Source organism: Nuphar pumila, chromosome 6, assembly GCF_984573655.1.
Source record: "Nuphar pumila chromosome 6, dmNupPumi1.hap1.1, whole genome shotgun sequence".
Lineage (NCBI taxonomy): Eukaryota > Viridiplantae > Streptophyta > Magnoliopsida > Nymphaeales > Nymphaeaceae > Nuphar > Nuphar pumila.
In genome coordinates, this window is record NC_143254.1 from 77,872,812 (window position 1) to 77,878,811 (window position 6,000).

Consider the following 6,000-nt stretch of genomic DNA (forward strand, 5'->3'; position numbering starts at 1 on the left):
GCTTTAGCTCCCCATATCAGCAAGCAGTCACTTGAGCCAAACGACTTTCATTGTGGTGGTTGCCATGTCTCTATATTCAGCTTCAGTGGAGGAAAGAGAAACCTTCTGCTGCTGCTTGCATTTCCACGATATTAGAGATTTACCTAAAAACACAAGGAAACCAGTAGTTGAGTGCCTATTATTAGGATCACCTCCCCCAACATCATAAGCAATTAAATCTAATGATGATGATGCAAACAAGAAGAGTTCTCGTGAGAGAGAGAACTCTTTAAATATCTAATAATATGTAAAACCGCTCCCATGTGAACAAAAGTAGGAGCATGCTGAAATTGGCTAGCTGTGTTTACAACATGTGCTATGTCTGGCCGAGTGATGGAAAGATAAGAAAGTGCTCCAACAAGCTGTCTGAACGGAGTAGGGTCATCAAGACGCTATCCATCATCAATTTTCATTTTAACATTGACTGCTTCTGGAGTGTCCACCTTCTTATCGTCTATGATGCCAGACCTGAAAACAATATCAAAAGAAAATTTAGATTGAGACATCAAATACCCACGAGGGGAATAAGCAACTTCAATTCCTAAGAAATATCTTAATAACCCTAAGTTAGACATTTCAAAATGAGTTTTAAGAAGAGTTTTGATATTTGTAACTCCCTGCTTGTCACCTCCGGTGATGTTCATATCATCCACATAAAGAAGAAGAATAATGATACCTTCTTCAGATTTTTTAATAAACAAGTCAGTGTCAGTCAAACAAGAATGAAATCCAATATCGATCATAACATGACTAAATTTGTCATACCAGGCTTTTGGTGCCTGTTTGAGGCCATAAATGGCCTTCTCAAGACACAAAGTTTTGCCCTTAGGGATATTAATTCCAGGCGGAGCGTCCATGTAGACTTTTTCAATGAGACTCCCATTTAAGAAAGCATTTTTGACATCCATTTGAAATATAGGCCATTTTTTGATAGAAAAGTTCTAACGGTGGTCATACGGGCTACATGGGAAAGGGTTTCTTCGTAGTCAATGCCATACCCTTGAGCATAACCTTTGGCTACGAGTCATGCCTTATATCTTTCCAGGATCCCATCATTTTTGGTTTTGACTTTATAGACCTATCTACAACCTATAAGTTTCTTTCCTAGGGGAATGTCTTGAATGGACCAAGTGTTGGCCTTTTTTTAATGCGTCTAATTCTGTCTTCATGGCTTCAATCCACTCTTCATGACTTTTTGCTTCAGAATAGGATGAAGGTTTAACATAGGACTGGATTAATGCAATGGCTGCCCTATATGAGGGTGAAAAAGATTCGTAAGAGACAAATTTTTCAGGAGGTCTAGAAATTCTAGAAGTCCTTCTAGGAGAGGCTTCAGAAAACTTTTCTAAGGCACATGGAGGATGTTGTTCGCCAACTCTGTCTTGAATATTGCAGACCAACATCCCTGTTGGTTTGATCTTCGCTATTATTTTCAAGGATGATATGATTTTGATCATTGTCAAAGTTAAATTCAAAATCCTCTTCATCGAATTTTGAAGTTAAATCTATTAAAAAAGAATATTCAGTAATATCCTTGGATTTTTCACTTTTAAAAGAACTTTCTTTTTCTAGAAAAGACACATTTCTTGATACATATAATTTGCCATTTTGAAGATCATAGCACCTATAGCCTTTTTTATTTTCAGCGTATTTTAAGAAGGCACATGGGATTGCACGAGAGAATTTATCATTTTTGTTTGTAAATACAAAACATTTGCAGCCGAAGACTCTTAGTCTAGAATAATTTGGGGTTAACTCATAAAGTTTTTTGATTGGTGAGATATTTCTCAATGAGGAAGATGGCATTCTATTAATGAGATAGGTGGCAGTTAAAGCCGCCTTAGCCCAAAACCCTTTTGGAACTTGACTTGCAATCAACAAAGTCCGAGTAGTTTTCATAATGTGACGATGCTTGCGTTCCGCAAGACCATTCTGTTGTGGGTGTGTGTGGGAATGATCGTTGATGAGTAATGCCATATAGATTAAGATAGTCTTTGAATTCTCTAGACATAAATTCTCTCCCTGAATTAGTGCGAAAAATGACAATATTACTTTGAAATTTGTTTGTAACCATCTTATGAAATATTTGAAAGTGAGCAAAAACTTTGGATTTATGTTTAAGAAAATAAATCCAAGTATGTCTAGAAAAGTCATCAACAAAGATGACATAATATGCATAACCCCTTTAGAGATAACTGGTGCGGGTCCCCAAACATCCGAATGTATTAATTCAAGAGGCTTTGTAGAGACAAAAGTTCTATTAGAAAAAGATAATCTTTTTATTTTACCAAGAATGTAGTCTTTACAAGCAAAATTTTCAGGATTACAAAATTTTTTCAAATTTGAGAAGTATTGAATTTTAGACATATGAGGATGGCCAAGTCTTTTGTGTCATAGCTCTGTTTCAATTTTCTGAACATTTAAACAAAATACATTCTTGGGTAGTTCCAAAAAGTCCATGTAATATAGTCCTCCTTCTCTATGGCTTTCCCCAATTAGTTTCCCTGATTGACGATTCTGTATCCAACAACTATCAGAGGAGAAGGATATATTACATCCATAATCAGAAATTTGTGAAACAGATAAAAGATTCAAATTCAATTTTGGGATGTATCTAATTCCTGAAATACAAATTTTTTTGGATTTTTGAAAACTTTCAAAACATCCTACTCCTTTTATTTCAAGAGATGTTCCATCTGTTGTAAAAACCTTTGATATACCTGAGTTATTTTTAAGACATTTGGATAAACATTTAACATTTGGGGTCATATGAAATGAGGCACCAGAATCTAAAAGTCAAGGAAAGTTACCTGGACCGGAAACAGATGTGACTGCCGCTTCGGTTAAGGCTTCAGTCGAAGAGGATACCCCTTTGAGAAGAGGTTGAAGAATATCCATTAGTTGAGCCATGGAAACAGGTGCATCTTGATCTTTTGGCTCGGTTTCAACAGATGTGACCCTCTTTTTGTTTCACCTTTTTAGCTTTGGGCATTGAGGCCTATAATATCCTGATTCGTGACAGTGGTGACAAATAACTTTTCTTTTTTCAAACTCACAATTCTGTCTTCCGAAATGAGGTGGCCTATAAGTGCGAGTATGATTCCCTGGTCTAGACATAGCTAAAACGAAATCATCAATTTTTGGATTACTCTTTTTAAGTCTATCTTTCTTCATTGCTAATTCTTTAATAGTATCCACAATAGTAGGAATTTTACCACGATGAAGGAGGGCCGATTTGGTGGATTCAAACTCCGGCCTTAACCCATTTACAAACTGATAAAAGTGTTCCATATCGAGTTGTTTTTGACGAAGCTCGATATCCTCGACACAATGCCATTTTGGTTCTAAGAGAGCCAATTCTTCCCAAAGTTCGGACAACTCATTATAATATTCACGAATAGATTTGTCACTTTGAGTCATTGTCCGGACTTTCTCTTGAAGATTGCACGCATGTGCAATATCTTCAAGGGAATACATATTTCTAAGATATTCCCATGCCTTATCGGCATGTTCAAATTTAGCAAGGCTAGAATATTTTTTAATGTCCATGCTATTAATAAGCCATGATATTATTTTAGCATGTCCCATCCTCCACTCTTTTCATTTCTTTTCATATGAGGTTAGAGCCTTGATTTTATTCTCTTCCGTTAGAGGAACTTCCTTGTCACCCTCTTTCTTGGTGAGGGATAGTTTGGGCTCCAAATCGGAACCATCCACAATTCCCCATAAACCTTTTACCCATATGTGGTGCTTGATAATTGAAGCCCACATCATATATATAATTAGTATCATTCAATTTCATGGGCATGATAGTGACTTTATCATTGTCATCCATCTTTTACAAGGGTGTGAAGTAGAAAAATAGAAGAGAAATAAAAGAAAAGAATAAAGGAAAAGAGGAAGAAATACAAAAAAATGTTCCTTCTATTCCAAATGAATCCTCTTGTAGCTGATAGTGAAGTGGTAAAAACACTCTTTCGGCAAGTGATAAAACACTTCTTTCCAAGTGATGAAACTCTTTTTGTAAGAACAAGGTGATAACACACCTTTGCACAAGAAGCATGAAAATCGAGGTGGGAGCTTTTCAAGATCTAATAATTCCGTAGCTCTGATACCATGTAATGAAATGATAGTCTTCCACGAATGCACTTGAATCTTTCAAAAGGAAGTATCTAAAAGATACTTTAGATAAGACTCATAAAAGGGTATAAATGGAAAAACATAAAATAAATAACGCACTTTATTTATGAGAATAAATGCTTAATAAGCATTGAGAGGAAGTGATTTACATTAGGGGATGCACCCCTATTTATACAAAGAGATTGAGGAGAGCTCATAAAACCTAGCTAGAAGCTAGAGAGTGGTCAAGTTCCAAAACTAGGTGTATCTAGTTCTAATAGAACTAGAGAACAAAAGAAAAGAAAAAAAAGAATTAATACAAAAATATATAATAATAATATTATTATATATGTATATTTTACATTTTAACATCATTCTTATCCATGCTGCACTTGTGAATCTCGCCAATCTCCATATCTATCAGAGTCCATTTTTGCGTTTAAAGATTAGCTGATTTCAAGGAACTTAAGCTGTCCCTTTAAATATGGTTAAGATGTCCAAGGCATATGATTTAGTCTATTTTTGAGAGGCTTTGCATTAGTAAATGATGAAAGGTGTTTAAAGGCACTTTGTTGGTTACATGGTGATGAAAGTTTGCAAAAATGGCTGAATGTTTTATATCCTCGATAACTGTTGCCTAGTAAATTGGACAATGGGGAGGATGGCATGAGGAAAATATTAACAATGTGGTTGGCAATGATAATGAGCTAAGCTTTTGTGATCGCTAAGCGCTAGGCGGTGCCTAGTCACTGGACCCCTAAAAAACCTAGTTGGAGACTAGGCAGACTTGTCGGTGCTTCAATTAAAAAAATATAAAAATATAAAAAATATGCATATGAACTGTTAAAATTATTAACAAACATGAATGCAACATAAAATCAACCAACAATAAGCAATAGACAAAAAAACATGTCAAACACGGAACATTACAAAACCTGCCCAAATATGAAAAACAATTGAATAAGCAAAGCAAAGCAAACAACTATCAACAAATGCCAAATATTTTAAAAAAAATCTAAATTCTTAAAATAAAGTGCTAAAACTAACAGCAAACATGTATCCAACATAAAATTCAGTAAACATGCTCTCATTCAGCCAAGCAACTAATGCTTCATAAAATCATAAAAAAATACATAACATCCTTTGGTAGAATCATAAAATCAGTAAAAAAATCATGCTTCATAAAATAAGAAAAAAAATCATATGCCAGGAGAAAAAATCATGCTTCATAAAAAATCATCACACGCCATAAAATCAGAAAAAAACAGACTCCCATTCAGCCAAAGAAAAATAGAAGACAAAGAAGAAGAAGACAGAAGAGGAAAAGAAGGAGAAGAGGGGAGATGGGAGGAAAAGAACAGGGAAGAATAAGATGAAAATGACGGGAGGAAAAGAAGAAAAGGAAGAAGAAGAAAAAGAAGAAAAAGAAGAAAAAGAAGAGGAGGAAGAACAAGAAGAAGAAAAGGAAAAGGAAAAGGAGGAGGAAAGGAAGAAGAAAAGGGGAGATGTGAGGAAGAAGAAGGAGAGGAAATGAAGAAGAAAAGGGGAGATGTGAGGAAGAAGAAGAAGAAAGAGAGAAAAGTAAGAAGAAAAGGGGAAATGTGAGGTAAAAGAAGGAGGAGAGGAAAGGAAGAAGAAAAGGGGAGGCGTGAGGAAGAAGAAGAAGACAGTGGAGAGGGGAAGAAAAAGAGGCAGAGGAATGGGGAGAGAGAAAGGGAAGAAGAGGAATGGGGAGAGAGAAAGGGAAGAAGAGGAACGGGGAGAGAGAAAGAGAGACAAAGAAGAAGAAGTAGCATACTTGGAGGTTGAGGGCGACGACAGAGGGTGGGTGACGAACGATCT